Source organism: Equus caballus, chromosome 22 (assembly GCF_041296265.1).
Source record: "Equus caballus isolate H_3958 breed thoroughbred chromosome 22, TB-T2T, whole genome shotgun sequence".
NCBI lineage: Eukaryota > Metazoa > Chordata > Mammalia > Perissodactyla > Equidae > Equus > Equus caballus.
The window spans coordinates 14777075-14794565 of NC_091705.1; the positions used below are offsets into that span (position 1 = coordinate 14777075).

General features: G+C 40.0%; 1 protein-coding gene across 3 annotated transcripts in view; it reads left to right on the forward strand.

The window, feature by feature from the left end:
- The window catches only part of PAK5 (p21 (RAC1) activated kinase 5), a 310095-nt gene that overhangs the window by 47061 nt on the left and 245543 nt on the right, over positions 1 to 17491 (forward strand). The window lies entirely within an intron of this gene.

A 17491-nucleotide genomic window follows, 5' to 3' on the forward strand; every position in this document is an offset into this window, starting at 1 on the left:
AACATCAGGAATTTTTTTTTTTGAGAGCCAGTTGTTAAACATTTACCAGAACACCGCTGTAAGTGTGCGCACACACACTCATACATATATATGCAAATCCTGTTCATAACCATCCATAGTGTCAGTTTTTCTTTTTCATCAATGAAGAAACTGAGACTTAGAGAGTTTAAGTAACTTGTCCAAGGGGCCACTCGAATGCTTTAATTCTCTGAACTCTCAGAAATGTGCGATAAGTAAGCATAGGGAATAGTTAGGAGGACTGAAGCTGTACTGGAATAGAAGTAAAAAGCCGAGAGTCAAAGGAAGTGAGAGACAGACAGACAGAAAGAACGAGCCATGTGGAAATCTAGGGGATTAGCGTTCCAGACAGAGGGTACAACCAGTGCAAAGACCCGGAGGTGGGATCATGCTTGCTGTTTGTGAGGACAGCAAGGGTCCTATTGGGGCTGAAGCGGAGAGAAGAAGGGAGAGAATTTGCAGAGGTGAGAGAAGTAGGGCAGGATCACTAACCTACCCTTATGAAACCAGCCAAGAACTTTCTTCTCTCTGCCTTATTTTTCTGATCTGTAGAATGGGTCACTTCATGCTTAAAGTGAGAGTAAAGGCTGGCGATGTCTGTGAATTTGCTGTGCTTTAGGTAAGTCATTGTTAGAGCTATTGTGGCAGCTTAGCTTTACTATCAGCACTCTTTTCTTTTGACTTAAGTATAATTTTAAGAATAATTTTTTCTTGTCATCTTTAGCAACTGCATGATGGGTGACTTGGAAATACTTAAATTCGCCCCTCAGAAGTACCTATTAGCCTATTTAAACCTATATGAAATCCACAGCGCATGGCAGCTTAAATTCATCTGGGATTACTGAGATCTGTCTTAGCTGTCTTACGATGGCAGGTGGAATCCCAACAGGACACTCTTGTGACACCTTTCAAATGGCCAGTCTCCTGAATCATACAAGACTAAAAAAAAACGTTGAAACATATCCTGTATTTTGAAAATCCAGGTCTTCCGATTTTTACCAGTCATTCATTGTCCATAAAATAGGTACCAAGTCCTCTTATACACATATCAATTATATAGGTACATCTTAGCGTATAGTTAAATAAAGATATAATATAAATGTAACAGGCTTCTGTGGCTTTGGTGACATTCTGTTTTTTGTTACATGAATGCATTCAATTTATCAAAATTGAACAGACTGTACACTTGTATTTTGTGCACTTTTCTGTGTGTATTGTAGGCAATTTTAAGAAAAGTGTTTTGTTTGTTTTTTTTTTTTTTTTGCTGAGGAAGATTAGCCCTGAGCTAACATCTGTGCTAATCTTCCTCTTCTTTATATGTGGGTTGCTGCCACAACATGGCTGACCAGTGGTGTAGGTCCACACCCAGGATCCAAACCCACAAACCCAGGCCGCCAAAGCAGAGCACGCCAAACCCAACCACTATGCCACAAGGCTGGCCCCAAGAAAAGTGTTCTTAAAAGAATGAATTGGGTTTGGACAGAGAGGAAGGTGTTTGCTCTACTAAACCAAGGAAGCAAGACACAAAATTAGATGAGGCTAGAGTTAGAAAGTACATAGTATGTGTGTGTCACAGCTAGGAGATGGATCACTCCACAGTATGTAAATGTTTGTGGAGCACTTACTGTGTCCCAGCTAGAGGACACTGTGGGCTGGGTACCCTAACGTCCTTCACAGTCCACTTCTCCCTTGCCTGTCTCTTCCATCAAAGTTGGAAAGCCCAAATACTCAATTTCTTTTTTTTTTTTTTTTTTTTCCAAAGACTTTTTTATTTTTCCTTTTTCTCCCCAAAGCCCCCCGGTACATAGTTGTGTATTCTTCGTTGTGGGTTCTTCTAGTTGTGGCATGTGGGACGCTGCCTCAGCGTGGTCTGATGAGCAGTGCCATGTCCGCGCCCAGGATTCGAACCAACGAAACACTGGGCCGCCTGCAGCGGAGCGCGCAAACTTAACCACTCGGCCACGGGGCCAGCCCCCCAAATACTCAATTTCTTAGTCTCCCTTCCAGCTAGGCATGGCCGTGTGAAGTTGTTGAAGAGGTTTCTGGAAAAGCCTTTCAGAAAGGGATAGACTTAGTGGGAAAACCCCTTAATCGTTCTGTCTTTTGCCTTCTCTTTTTTCCGTCCTGCTGGAGTGGGCCATGGCGTCCAGCAGCAGGTCATGACAAGCATGATATGACAAGCATCAGGACAAAAGCCTACATACTATTGTTGACCTAAAACAAATAACAGCCAGTTATTTTATCAACCGAATGGGTTTACTGAGGAAGAGCAAAGAATTGCAAATGGGGACAAGCAGTCTATGGTGAACCACGGGCAAGTCTGGAGAAACAAAGGAGAGGAGCGGTCTTTTATGAAGTTGGGAGGGGCCGTTGTAAAGGAGAAGTCCATTGGGAGAGACTGAGAGTTTGAAGTATAGTGGCATTTTATTGGCTGAGTTATGGCAGTCTCTCATTGGCTGAGCTGTTGCTGGGCGAGGAGGAATTTCTTCCTTCTGCTGAGGGTAGTAAAGTAGAGTCACTTCCTGTCTGAGTTGCAAGGTACGTCTCTTCCTGTTGGGGTGTGTAGTGTGTGTTGAGTGGCACGTTCCTGAGAGTTCTCTTTTCTGGCCTCCCAACTCCATTTTAAATGAGATTTCTGTTTATTAATTTTCTCACCAACATTGGAGGATGGGCAGATGGGAAGAGGGAAGCTCTCTGGACCACTGCTGCTCACTGGTTGATCTGCCTGACGGACAGGTGTGTTGGGTAGGTCGGGGATCTGTGGGTCAGTTCATTCTAGGACACTCCTTCTGACCTTGAGGCTGCCCAAGAAGCTGCCCTTTGGGAGTCTTGACACCATTATCCACAGACGTGCTACTTTTTCTAACAAGTATTTAGGTGTTTGTTTTGACATACTGGACACACACTTGCAAGTGACAACACATGATCGAAACAACCAAAGTTTTGTTGATTGCCAGCTTTTTCAAAGTTACTGGAAAAAAACTTTTACTGATTCAGACACTTTTCTCTCCTACGCCGTGAACTTTTTTTTCCTCTAAAGATGTTAATCTTAAATCATCCTAGTCTTGGAGCAATTTTCTATAAAATGAAACGTTTTCAACATTTCCATATCTAAAGAGAATATTTTATCTTTAGTTGGAGACTTGATAATTTTCCAAGGAGATGCACTCAGAGGGAAATGGAGAGACTGCAAAAGAATTTAATAAACTTGCAAAGTTGACAAAACAGACGCTGTGATTCTTTCAGTTGAGCTAGCACATTTTATCACAGCCATTTTGAGGCTGTAACATTAAAAGTCTTTGCTCGCTGTCATTTGTCAGCAAACTTTTGGTTTCTGTTTACATTTTGTTGTTGTAATCATGCAAATCATATGTGAATATAGTAAGGCACAGTGATAATTTAGATAATACAAGCATAGTTATAGATTAATTTGCCAACTTAGAGAAGAAAAAATGAGTTCAATCTGTTTATAATTATGGAAGAATTTTTTACATTTTTTTCCTAGAATAATTATTGAAGTCAGAAGTTCTCATAATGATTATAGGATGCAGACTGGAAAAATGTCTGGGGATTATATTTATTTAAATCTATAACTCGATACATGAGTTTTGAAAGCCAGTAAGTACAATGAAAGTAGAAAGTGGATCTAGTGTAATATGAAGACTTATGAAATTGTTGGACAGGGGGTACTGTATTAAAATAAAGTGTATTCTTCATTTGAAACTAGACTGCGTTTAGTTCCATTTAACGTGCACTTGATCAATCTGTTCCTTTATTCATCTGACAAGAGTAAAAGAGTTTAGGTTAAGCATACTGTAAAACTCCAAGCAATGGTGTGGCTACGTCTCTTAGTTTCCTCCCTTGCTTTTTGCATATGGTCCTCCCTTCCACTTCATAGAGAATGTGGTCCATCGGTGACTGACGTTGCAGCCTCCCTTCCTCCCACCCTGAGGCTCATATATTAATAACATCAAACCTATTGTAAACCGTGAGCCTTTGATCTCCTCCACTTCCACCTCATCTAGGACTTTGCATCTCCAGACAAGCCCTATATTCTACTGGTATATTTGAAGTATTTCTTTCTTGCCTTCATGTCCTCAACTCACAAATACTATCGAGTCTCCCCTCCCCCCCACCCCCCGCCTTCCTCTCAAGCAACTGCCCTCTCGGCCTCTTTTCCTCCAAATATCTTGAAATCCTTGTGTATTCTCCCATTCTCTCTTCAGCCTAGGACAAGGTTTTCCCTCATTGTTCCTCCTCCCAGAACTCCATCTGCAGCCCACCATTGGCAAAATTCTTACTGAAAGTGAAAAAAATAACCTAAATATCCAACAAAATTATTTTAATCCTCCAGATTCTCCACTACTCTCTTCTCAGCTCTCTTTCCCCTCATCATTCTCTTGTGGTTTTTCTTCACTCTCTTGCAGAAGATTTTTCTCTGCCTTTCTCTATGGTTACTCTCTCTCTATAATTGCATCCAGCCCCATGGCTCTCACAATAATCTCTACAATGTTTATCACTAAATCCATCTCCAACACCAACCTCTCCTCCTGAGCATCAAAGCTGTATTTCCAGCTTGTGCTGATGTCTCCATCTGGGTGATATCTTAAAAATATATCCAAAACTGAATCTGTTTTCCACCCCCTTCTCATCTTTGAAGTCACTCTTCCATCCGCAATCCTGTATCTCAGCAGTGGCTTCTGAGATTCTAGACAAGCTTCTGTATTATATTGTAGAAATACAGCAAAAACATCAGGAATAGCCTTTTTAATTACAGTTTGAACCAGTAAAAAAATCTGTATTATCTGTGTTTTTGGTCTAATCTGAGATTCCTGTGGTTGGTTGTGTCGTTATAGATTATTGAGAGAACACTGGCACCTGCTATTTAATTTTATTTTTTACCTTTTCGTGGGACTTAAATTGTGATTTCATTGTAGAATTGTAGTTCATTGCTCTACCTCATTTCTTGCCAAAGTCTTATAATTTGATTCATGCATTGAAGGGAAATTGGGATAGTTAGAAGAATTTTACAGATGGAAGGTTCTTAGCATGATTAAATCTATTACACAAGAAGATGAAAGCTGTTTTGGCCTTCAGGATCTTTGAGAGCATCATGTTAAATAAGACCCAACCAACAGAATGTTCCTAACTCTTCTTTCTTACCTACAGAGAGTTACAACATTGTATTGCACGTTGAAAATTGAGTCCTAGACCTAACAAATTTGGACTTGATTTAGAGTATCATATATATACACACACACATATATATAGACACACATATAGACTTTTTTTAACCTGTGACATAAATATTAGACATCATCTTAACACAATGTTCTGTAACATATCTTAATAGATGAAAACAGACTCATTTCCTCAGGGTAATGATAACCTTCTTCAGAGTTATTTAAGCAATAATAGAATCCAAGACGTTGAGATGGAGAGGTTCTCAGAGTTTCTGGCCTCTTGCTGAGAACTGATGCAACAGAAGTTCAGAACATCACACAATCACATAAATGGAAGAAGGACCTAGTGCCTGAGTTAATACTTCAGAATGGAATGGGGACAAGCAGCTGTGTGGACTTGGAATAACAAAAAAATATACATACACAGACGTATAATGATTCTTTAGTTGGATGTATTACTTGCTGCCTCATACATCAGTACTATGATTTGTCCCATTTCACAGTTTGGCAAAAAAAAAGGAAAAGGTGGGCAACTATGTGTACTCTCTCTTTAGCTTGGAAGTATTTTATGACAGTGTTTGGGAGCCTCTTCTGAGACAATATAGTCATCATAGTAGTCAGCACACTGTAATTCAGTTTTGATCTATAGTCATACTTCCTATTAGACTCAAGTTCCTCTTGAGAGCAGATGCTGTTTCTTTATTACTGTATCCACAATGCCTGATGCAAAGTATGTTCCCAGGAAAGACATGTTTAATGAATGAATGAGAATGGAAGTCAGAAGTGAGAGTCCCCAGTGACTCCCCTCCTGTCATGATATTGCAAGTTTAATGTAAGAGATAAGGAAAGATACTCTCAAAGTACTGCCTGCCACCCATGTGCCTTTGACTCTAAGGTACATATATTTTCACATTTTAATATCCCTGAAATCAAGATGTATCTTACAATCAATAACATACCATAGTTTGGTGTGTCATACCAGGATAATAGTATGACTCACAATGGATGGTGTCTGAAATTCAAAGAAGTATATTAGGTTGGACAGTGATAAATGCCATATAATGGAACAGGGTAAGAGGCATTGGGTGGGCTGGGTTGGAGTAAGGGGAGAAAGGGAGGGTTGCAGTTAAATAGGATGGTCAGGATGGGCATCATTGAGAAGAAGAGATTTGAAAAAGAGTAGAAGAAGGTGAGGGAGGGAACTTGTAGGTATCTGGAGGAAGAATGTTCCAGGAAGAAGGAATAGACAATGCAAAGGCACAAGTGCGTCTGACATCTAAGGAACCCATCAGGATGCAACTGTGGCTGAGCAAGGGAGAGAGTAATAGGAGATGATATCAGAGAGAGAATGGAGGAGGGGTGGGCAGTGGATCATGTGAGGTTCTGAAGGTCATTGTAAAGACTTAGAATTTTACTGTGAGTGACATATGGGGCCCCTGCGGGTTCTGAGCAGAAATTTGACATGGTTTGGTTTACATTTTTGTTTTTGGTTTTACTTTTAGTCTGACTGCTGGCCAAGAACAGATTATATGGGGACAAAGAGAGAGACGAAGAGATCTGTTCTGAGATTTTTACATTGATTCTGGGAGAGAGGGTGGTAGCTCAGGACACATGGTGACAGTGGAGGAAGTGAGAAGTAGTTGGAATCTGGATATTTTATGACGATGGAGCAAAGGGACTCTGTCTTCTTTGAGGGCCTAGATGTCATGTGAGAGAAGGAAAGGGTTAAGGATAGTGCCAAGGTTCTTGGCCTGAGAAACTGAAAGGAAGGAGTTGCCCTCACCTCGGTAAGGATAGGTGTGGGTAGAACTAGTTTGGGAGAGAAGATGAGGAGTCCAGGTTTGGACATGTTGACTTTGTGTGCTCTGATAGACAACTGATGGCACGTGATCCAAATGGTGTCAAGGAGGCTGTTGGATATCAGATTCTCGGTGTTGGGAAAGAGGTCTGGTCTTGATATTACTTAACTGAAGCACCCTGATCTAAGCAAATATATTATGTGATATACGTGATGTCTTCTGTAACTTACCTGCTCCCCCCATCTCCAGAACAAGCAAGGACAACATTCTCGTAACTTTCCACTTTCATGATAGCCTTCTCTGGGAGAGCTGTCATATTTAGATCTGACCCAGATAAGCTTTTCTAAAATTTCTCCTTTCATTTCTATACACCTTATTTTAGACAAATTGTCCTTTCTATCAGTGGTAAATTCATGAAGGATCATGTATACCTTTCTCCCAGGCCTACCCAATTCTGTTCCTAAAATCAAAAATTGAGACAATGATGGCATCTGTTTAGAAATGTAGGCAGTTAAAATTCAATACTCTGAAAAGAAGCTACTTCATTTGCCAAATGCTACATAGCTGCATTTTTTCTTTTTTTAAAGATTTTATTTTTTCCTTTTTCTCCCCAAAGCCCCCCGGTACATAGTTGTGTATTCTTCGTTGTGGGTTCTTCTAGTTGTGGCATGTGGGACGCTGCCTCAGCGTGGTCTGATGAGCAGTGCCATGTCCGTGCCCAGGATTCGAACTAACGAAACACTGGGCCGCCTGCAGCGGAGCGCGCGAACTTAACCACTCGGCCACGGGGCCAGCCCCTACATAGCTGCATTTTTAAGTATCAGTGATAGCTGCCAATTTAAAAGAAAACCTTACCTCATCCATGAGAATTTTTGTCTTTATTCCTGAGGATGCAGTATTAGACACTGTCCGTTTCATGAAGAAAGGCACAAAGTCTGGAACCTCTGTCCATAAAGGAAAAATCACCATCATCATAATACCTAGACAAGTAATGGAACAAGCACATTAGGTTTTGATGATGTATGAGAAGACTAAGTCATAACTTACTATATGATTATAATCTTTAAAGCACATGATATATGGGTGGAATACACTCAAAGGAAGTTAAATCTCTATCTGCTTAACATTCAGATGGTTATAGCCTGTGAAAAGGCTTGTTCAGAGAAAGCTAATATTCAATGTTTGTGTGGTTTAGACTACCAGTCTCCAAGAGGGTATGTGTAGACTAGCTGATACAAGGGGGTGTGGGAAGAAAATAACCAAGATGTGTAGTTATTCATATTTTTTTAACTTAAATACAGAAATTAACCTTTCTAATATTTGAAATACAGTTTAGCACTAATACAAACATACATTTCTAAATAAATGTGGTTATATTGATGATCTATGCCCACTTTTATTTGACTGAGGATATGTATGGCATAAACATCTCAGCAGCCTCCAGGACCTAGATGACATTTTGCTTTTGGTTGAGAAAATATTATTTTAGATTGAAACTGGAAACAGAGTTAGTGGCAGAATGAATAAACTTTGCTTCGAATGTCAGAGCTGGAGAAGCATAAGGAGAACTATTCTCTTGGGTAAATATTGGCCTAACTTTCTAAATTGCACCTTATTATGTCCTGTTTCTTTCTGATTTTACCTATAATTTTCCTGATATGACTTAGTGTTTGAAGAAAATGAACCAGAGGTGAAAAGGGTTCTAGAAGAGTTATTTAATGTGTATTTTTTTCATCTGATTTTGCCTCATGCTACCTTTTTCCTACAAGTCTGGAAAAGTCATCTTTAGTATTTTCACAGCTTAGTCTCCAGACCATGCAGAAAATGTGCCTGGTGATATTAGTAGCTCCATGAGAGATTCTCTTACAGATCTTGCTGTTGGGAGTTAGAAGTTTAGTTTAGTATGTTGAAACAGGCATTTTACTGTAGAATATACAAATTGGAATGGATATCAGGTACAAATTCTTATACGTGTTCATTGAGAATTCGTGTGTTTTTTTTGTTCTTTGAGCTATTAGTAAAGAGCATATTATTATTATTATTATTATTGGTTAAGGTGCATTGATACATTGGCCCTTTGCTTCTCATTGAAAGCAAAGGTCTTTAGTAGATAATCTAAAGTATTTTTAGTTGTAATAATGAAATTACTTTAAGGGGCTACTATTAAGTATAGTATAAATATAATTAAAATATGTAAAGGTGGATATATGTAAAGAAAATATATAAAGATGGGAAAATATATAAAGGAGAGACTTTCCATCCCCTCCCCTCCCCAATGTCAAGTTCTTAGAACTGACAGGAAGACTTATAATCTATTAATTTAATGCAATACCAACCAGAGTGCTAATATAATTTTGTGAACTATCAAATCTGATTCCAGACTGTGTTTGGAAAAGACAATGCTCAAAAAAACAAAAACTCAAGAAAAGTGTGAAAAAAGAATAGTGGTGAAGAAAATTACCCCAACCAGATATCAGAATTTTACGTAATTTTTAAAGCGAAGTGTAAGTAAATTTAACTGTGTTGTTTAGGGATATATAGGTATGTGTGTGTGTGTGTGTGTGTGTACGTGTGTGTATATGTATATATATGTGTGTTTGCATATATATATGTATATATGTGTATATATATATATATATTTAGGATAGTGGTTACACATACAGGAGAGAAGGAGGTTATGAATGCTGGGGAAGAACATTTGTAGGGCTTAGAGGGACTCATAATGGTCCCTATCTGAACTTGAATGGTTACCCAAGACTATAACTATTCATTCAACTGTATGTGTGTATTTAATGCCCTTTTCTGTGTGTATTTTATGTTTCACAATAGGAAAAAGGTGGTCTAGACACAGAAATAGGCCAATTTATCAGGTAGTCCAGAATGGGCTCATGTTTGTGTGAGAACTTAGTAGAGGGAGTGTTTTCAATTAGTTAAAGAGAGCGAACAATCGAATAAAGGGGACAACTGAATATCGATGTAGGAAGATCAGCCATGCTTCATTATGTATTCTAAAATAAAAGCTTAAAGAACTAAATGTAAAAAAAATACATAAAGTTATTAAAAGATAACATTGGCAAACTTGTTCATAATCATGGTAAGTTATACACATGAGGCATAGACGTTAAGAAAGACACAAAACCCCAAATCAGTACGTTAAAAATAAAAAATAACACATTTAGAATTCTTTTGGTTAGTTTTTAATAATATAATTATTAACATGCATTTTTAAAGGAATTTTACCCTACTAATAAATTCCCTCATCTTCATAGCCACAGAGCTTCACAGAACCCGCCCGAGTGCCCAGCCTCCGCCAGCCTTTCTTGTCATGATACAGGACATAGCGTTCCTATGTGATCACTCAATTTGTGCTGCAGGTTGCACATTCTCAGCTTGGTCATATCCTCCTTTTTCACTGTTTCTTAGTCTTTATCATACACACGAATACCTCCCATCTCAAAAGAGTGACAACAGCAAACCACCACCACCATCAATGGCCCTCTCATATCCCATGCTAGCTTCCCCACCATTTCTGTTCTTTCTAGCTAAGATTTTAGAAAGATATTTGCGTATAATGCTTGTATTTCTTTCTGTCCATTTACTCCCTGTTTTACTCTCACTGGGCCTTGGTTTCCACCATTGACTATAACTGAGCTTGTCAAGGGAACTGGCTACCTCCCTACTGCCAAATCCAATGAACAGTTCTCTTTGCCCAGTGATGCCTTCCATGGCCACCATACCTAAAATAGCACTAGCACTTTTCCATTTCTTTCAATCCTTTGTTTGCTTCCCGGCACATCTCATACCATACATTGAATGTATCTTTCTTTGTCTATTTAATAGCTGTGTAACAAATTACCCCTAATATTTACTGGCTTAAAACAATAAATGTTTATCTCATAGTTTCTACAGATCAGGAATTCAGGAGCACTTTAACTGGATGTCTCTGGCTCAAGTTCTCTAGTGAGGTGGTAGTCAAGATACTAACCAGGGCTACCATCTCTTCTGAAAATTCTGACTGGGGTTAAGGGGTCTACTTTCAAGCTCACGCCCTCGGCTGTTGGCAGGGGGCCTCAGTTCCTCACCACATGGGCCTCTCCATCGAGCTGTTGGAGTGTCCTTGCCACAGGCATCTGATTTCCCCCTGAGCAAATGATCCAAAAGAGAAGGCCACGATGTGTTATTACCTAGTTTCAGAGGTGACGCACCACTTCTAATATATTCTGTTTGTTACCGATAAGTCATTAAGTCCAGTCCACACCCAGGGGAAGGGAAATTAAGCTCCAATTATTGAGAAGGGCCTCAGAGAATTTGTGGACATTGTAAAACCACCACATTCCCAAATAGAATATAAGCTCCAACAGTGCAGGGCATAGGTTGCTACTCACGGTTATGTCCTCAGTGCCCAGAACAGTCGGCACTTTGATAAACATCTCTTGAATGAGTAAATGGATGGATGTCCTCATAGGCAGGAAAAATATAGGCTGTGGATTTATCTAGACCTGGGATGAAATTCTGGCTCCAGCTTTTACTAGCTCTGAACTTTGGGCATATTAATTTCTGTGAGTCTTCGTTTCCTCATGTCACCTGTGCTATATTAACACCTACTTGGCAAGGATGCTGTGAGGATTAATTGACATTGCATACGCAAAGCACTTCCTCAAGTTGTCAGTGCAAAGCAGGCATTCAAATTTTAGTTTATCTGATTTTTTCCCTTTCTGCTTTTTCCAACACTCTCAACAACCATTTCTTTATAATTTGAACATTTAAAATTTAACTCTTCTCATGATTAATTACTTACATATTTAATTTTTGAAGAAAAATCAATTTCCATTAGATTGGAGGAACTTTAGCGCCAATGCATAATCTCTCCCTACTGGGTCCTCCCAAGAGAATTCTAACATGTACATGGGGGAAAAATTAACAAATATGTCAGGTGCAAAGACAGTTCTTTAGTGTAGGGAGTACAACTGCAATTTAGACCCAGCATTCTGTCTAAAATAAATGAATGTGATAATATTTTGTACTTGAAGGAAAACCAAAGGATTCATCTGTAATGCCATTTATTCCTGTGGGACATGACAGCAGGATGAATTTGGGAAATTATTATTTTGTGGAGGGGAAATGAGGCCATGGGACCCTGTGCGTGGAACAGCACTGCTCAACAACTTGACTTAAATCACAAAGTGCAACAAGGACTTCCCTCAGCTCTCCTGAAACTTGATAACACATGAATGAGTCTACTGACGCAGTTCTTTTATTTTCTCAAGTATTTTAGGTGTGATTTACATTAAGTGAAATGCACAGGCCTAAATTTTATAGTTCTATGAACTTGCACAAATGTATAGATATGTGTAACCCATACCCCAATCAAAATAGAGCATTTGTGTCACTCTAAAATATTGTTTATGCCCCTTTCTAGTCATTCACCACCATCCTCAAGGCGACCGCTGATCAGATTTCTGTCATTAATTAGTTTAGCCTGTTTTTAGCAAGTATGTACTACCAGACATATTATTATGCCTCTGAGATCCATGGTTGTATATTATCGGTGCTTCCTTCCTTTTTTCTTTGAGTAGTATCTTAGTGTCTGAATATACCACAATTGGTTACCTGTTCATCTGTTGAAGATTTGGGTTGTTTCTGGTTTTTGGTTATTATGAATAAAGCTTCTATGAGCAGTTTTGCACATCTTTTGTCTCTTGGGTAAATATTGAGGAATATAATTGCTAGGTAATAAGGTTGGCGTTTAATTTTATAAGGAGCAGCCAAACTTTTTCTAAAGAGTGGTTGTACCATTTTATACTCCCACCAGCAACATATGAGATGTTTAGTTGCTCCACATCTTCCCTCACATTTGAGGTTGATTGTCATGTCACTTTTAGGCATTCTCGTAGGTCTGAGGAGGTATGGACAATTTCTCCTATTCAGGTGCGTGCTCTCATTTTCTCTAGTGACAGCTTTTGCTTGAGTTTCCCAGGAGAAATGTTGCGCTGTTTCTGTTACCCCTTTCCCACAACCTCTCCTGGTGGGGAGTGTTCTTACTGAGTGAGGTGTTACACTGAAGTATGGCCTCCACTCCAGGCACCTCTCGAACCTGCTGGGCACTTCCTGACTGGTACTTTCTTTGCACTTCCATGGCCTCGGCATCTGCCAGAGTATGTAGGTCTGACCCCACATCCTGCGTTGCTTTGTGGCTCTCCTGTCTCCTTCTCATGCATGCCCCCATTTTCAGATATAGCTTTCTGAAACATAACTTTTCCTAGCTGTCCGTGGCCTTGTCCAGCACAGAGACAAGAGCAATAGAACAGAGTTGTTGACTGCCTGGGTGCAGATCCTAACTCTATTGCTTACCAGTTTTTTACCTTGGACTTAACCTTAAGCCTTGTTTTCGTCACCTGTAAAATGGGACAACAACGACTACCTTGTAGTGTTGTTGTGAGAATAAAATAACAAAAAGTATTGTAAGAATTAAACAATAAAGTATTTAAAGCATTTAGCCACAGGTACCTCAGGGCTCCAGCTCTGCTTCTGTTATTACCGTGGTGGGTGTTAGAAAGCTAACATCTCTGTTGTCACTTCTGGTGTCTACTAACTTGGCTCTTTACCACTCTCTGCCCTCACTCACCACATGCTTCAATCTTCTTTCTCTTCCTTGTTCCTTTTCATATACTTGCTAACCACATCAAGTTAATGCATAACTTTCAGGCTTCGGGCTTTTCTTTTTCACTTAGGAAACTAGTTATGAAAAGTGTGACCTCCAGACCAATGAGAGAAGACAGAAAGATGTAATTTACCAGACTCACGTGCACGGTCTAATGCTTATCATGTAGAGTTTAAGAGAAGCAATGGAAGGAAAAGCCACATCTCTTTCTGTTGTTCAGGTGGTGTATGGTACACTTGCATGAGCTTTCGGGCAAAGCCAACTCATCTTCCAGACAGATCTTCTTGGATGGCCTCCAATACCTTGAGTTCACTATAGCCCTTGTTTGATTTCGAAGGGTGAGGAATCTGATTTCTCAGCATGCTGACTTAATCTATTTTAGTTTGAGTTTTCTCTGAAGACCCTTGGGGAGATTGTGTAGGGTATGCCTCAGTTTGTCCACTGAGGGGTGAGGGAGGTGGGATGTTTCTCCACCAACGTTTGTTTGGTTGAGGGTCACTGTTAGGGTGTTAACTCCCTGGCGAGTCTAGCCTGCCTTGCACACAGACTGAGCATCTCCCCCTGACCCTTGGGCTAAGAGGAGCGTTGGCACGTGTGGAAAGTCTCTACTGGTGCCCCCATGGTGGGCCCAGGGGATGTGCATGGGCATTGACAGCATCTTGCTTCATCACTTTTCAAACACCAATGGACATTAACCACTTTCACCAAGGACAGAGACAAATGTATGAAAAGTAATAGCTCTGATTTATTCATATTCAGTGAGAAACATAACCACCAGGAATTCGAACTGCGTGAGAATCACAGCCTCTCTTTGTGGACGTATCCTAGTAAGAAGCCAGGTTATCTTCACAAAGAGATTGGGGCTTTCAGAGTTGGTGACATGAGCTTCTTGGCTAGTGTCATTAAGCTCTGTACTCCAGTTGTATCCATCCTGTATTCCTCCATGGGGATGGGCCGGAGACTCTTCCAGAACCCTCCTCCTTTGATTTGACTCTTTTTTTTCCTTTCATAGATACCTGCTGACCTTCTTCTCCTTCTAATACACAATGCAATTCCTTAGCCATAAGCATTGTATTAAAATCATAATCCACTTATACTTTTCATCTTAATTTAGTTTTGAGGGTCACCAGTAATCTCTGTCACAGCTCCAGATGGCTGCTCTTATCCATTATATTTGGATTCTTTATCATTTCCTTACTAGAACTTAAATTTAACTTCAGTTTTAGGAGGTTCTTTACTGTTAACTTCACTTAGCTTCCTGCAAGCATTTTCTTGATAAAATTTAGTGAGGAACAAGCGAACAATAGTTTATTAGAAAAATCATTGGTATTTGCTTGTTCTTGACACTCAGCTATAGTGGAAAGAAGGCTGGAGTACCTTAGGTTGAAGACGTGAAAGTGGCAATATTCAACTTTTTTTTACCTCCAACGTCAATTTCATATGGTTCCGCTGACATAAAGACAATCTCCCCTTTTAGAAAGTGAGTCCGGATGTCTGCATTATAGCTGTGTGGCTTTTAGGCAAATCCTCCCACCTCTTTGGCTCTTAGTTACGCATCTGTAAAATGGGTTTTGCTAGAAAAATCCTAAGGAGCTTTTCAGTAATAACGGTCTTTGGTTTTATGAATCTTAAAGAAGACAGGAAAGCTCCAGGATGTGGGTCATTGCTATGGCTGCCGCAAGAAATCTTGTTTCAAGAATGTTTTTCCATCTTGTTGATATCTTGCTTTCTTACATCTACAGTGTCAGAGGAAAAGGCTGTTCCTGGGTGTATGTTTATACCTAGGAGGTCTCCTCTGTCCTTCCCTAATCTTTTTCTAATCTCTTCCTTACTAGACAGTTTTGTCTTTCCCTTAAGATGGGTCTAGTCTGAGTTGTTTGTTCCCATGGCAGCCTTAAACAATAGGAAGACTGTCTCTGCTGGTTATCTATCCTTGACAACTTGCTCTCCATTTATACTGCTATCAGAGCCCTATGTGACAATGAGGATAACTTGTTGACGGTCCTTGTTCCCTGTGGTTTCTCAACTTCAACAATTCTTCAGCTGCTCTGTGACCTGAGGTCCATTGATTCTACCATCTTTTTTCACCATCCCTCATCCCCTTCATGTCCTCATTTTCCCTGTTGCAGCTCAGATTCTAGTCTCCGTAATTATAGCTACTCTCTTGCCTATGCTTTGCACACATTGCTTTCTCCTTGATATTCACTTGGCAAAAGCCTAAACCTGATTACATTCAGCTCTTCGCTCACTCATTGCCTGCTCTCACCCAGCTCAACACAGCTGGAGAAAAACATACTGTTGTGCTGGCTGGTTTCACTTTACATTCATGACCACAAACCACTTGTGAGTCTTTAGAGCTGCTGGGTAGTCTGATTATATTCCCCAAATCCATTTAGTCTCCTGTTTTCTTAGGGAACCATTTCGTACCTTCTCCTCTCTTCTCTCTCCCACTTGTAGCTGATATTCTTCTTATTTTTTTAAGAAAAGAGAAGCCGTCAGAAGGGAACACCCTGCGCCCCCCAACTCTCACCATCATGCTGCCAACCTTGCGTCTGCACCCGTGTTCTCTGCCTTCATTCCTTTTTCTCAGAATGAACTGTCTGTGCTCCTATCAGGGTCATAGGGTCAGCCCCTCCTCCTAGGAGCTAGAGCACTGTCCTTTCTTGCCGTTTCTGGCAACTCTTCGCTTGATCCCGAATCATCAGTTCTACCTGTGTGTATCACGTACATATGCACTTATTTATTTCCATTGAAAAATGAAATTCTCTTGGCTTTAGGACCCTTCAGCTATCACCCCATTCTACTTCTTTTAGAGCAAAACTCCTCAATAGAGTTAGTCATACAGGATCACATTATTACACAATTTCCTGATTCTGTATTCCTCCACTGGCTGCTACTGATTTCTTTGTATCATATTTAGTTTTTAAAGAGCTTCTTCCTCTAGAAATATTTCATCTCAATACCACAGGTCACGTCACATGGGGAATGGCTGTTTAGTAGCTTAAAACAGATGAAAAGAGGAGGAATAGCAGCCAAATATTTAGAGAAAAGGTGAAGCCATTCCATTCCATCACCTTTGTTGAAGCATTTCAATTTACTCGGTACCTTAGAAGTGCTCTCTCTAGCCCACAGTGGAGCTAAAGGCACATTAAGTCTGCCTAACTGGGCTTGAAGGAAAGCTTGGAGACCATTTGTTCTTTTAAATCTCTTTGGTTTGCATTGTCAGATTCAATTTTGAGGGGAAGAGTTCAGAGTGTCATTGGAAGTTAAAGGGGGGAAAGCTATAGCCAAATCTGATAAATTGTGTCAAAGTCAAAGTCTTCACCCTGTAGCAATTGTAGCAAACAAGTATTTTTAGAACTGATGGCTAAGGAGTAGAGCGTGTCACAGGGACACCTGTGTAGTTATACAGACTGGCAGGGATGCAGAGGAACTCTCAGAACCTCTGCCTTGCATTTTGATAGGATGTTTTATTCCATGGACAGACTTTGCAGATAATATTCACTCTACTGATTATAAGAGGTAAGCTTCATCTCCACACTCTTGGGAACGTGTCTTGCTTCAAAGTCAATTCATTTATGCCATGGGTCAAGTCATGCCCCAGTCTGCCTGTATTTTCAGTTATATGACAAGTGTTAATTGTGCTAGATTTGCTGTGATGTGCTTCTGATTAGTCAGAAGTTCAGGCCTCATACGTCGTAGCTCTTGTTTTCTTGTGATGTTAAAAGAGGTGTTTGTCATTGTGTTATTTTGAAAATGTTTAGAAACTACAGTTAGAGGGGATTCTGAGAAGGTGTCGGCAGTTTTACACAAACGAGGAAATTGGACAG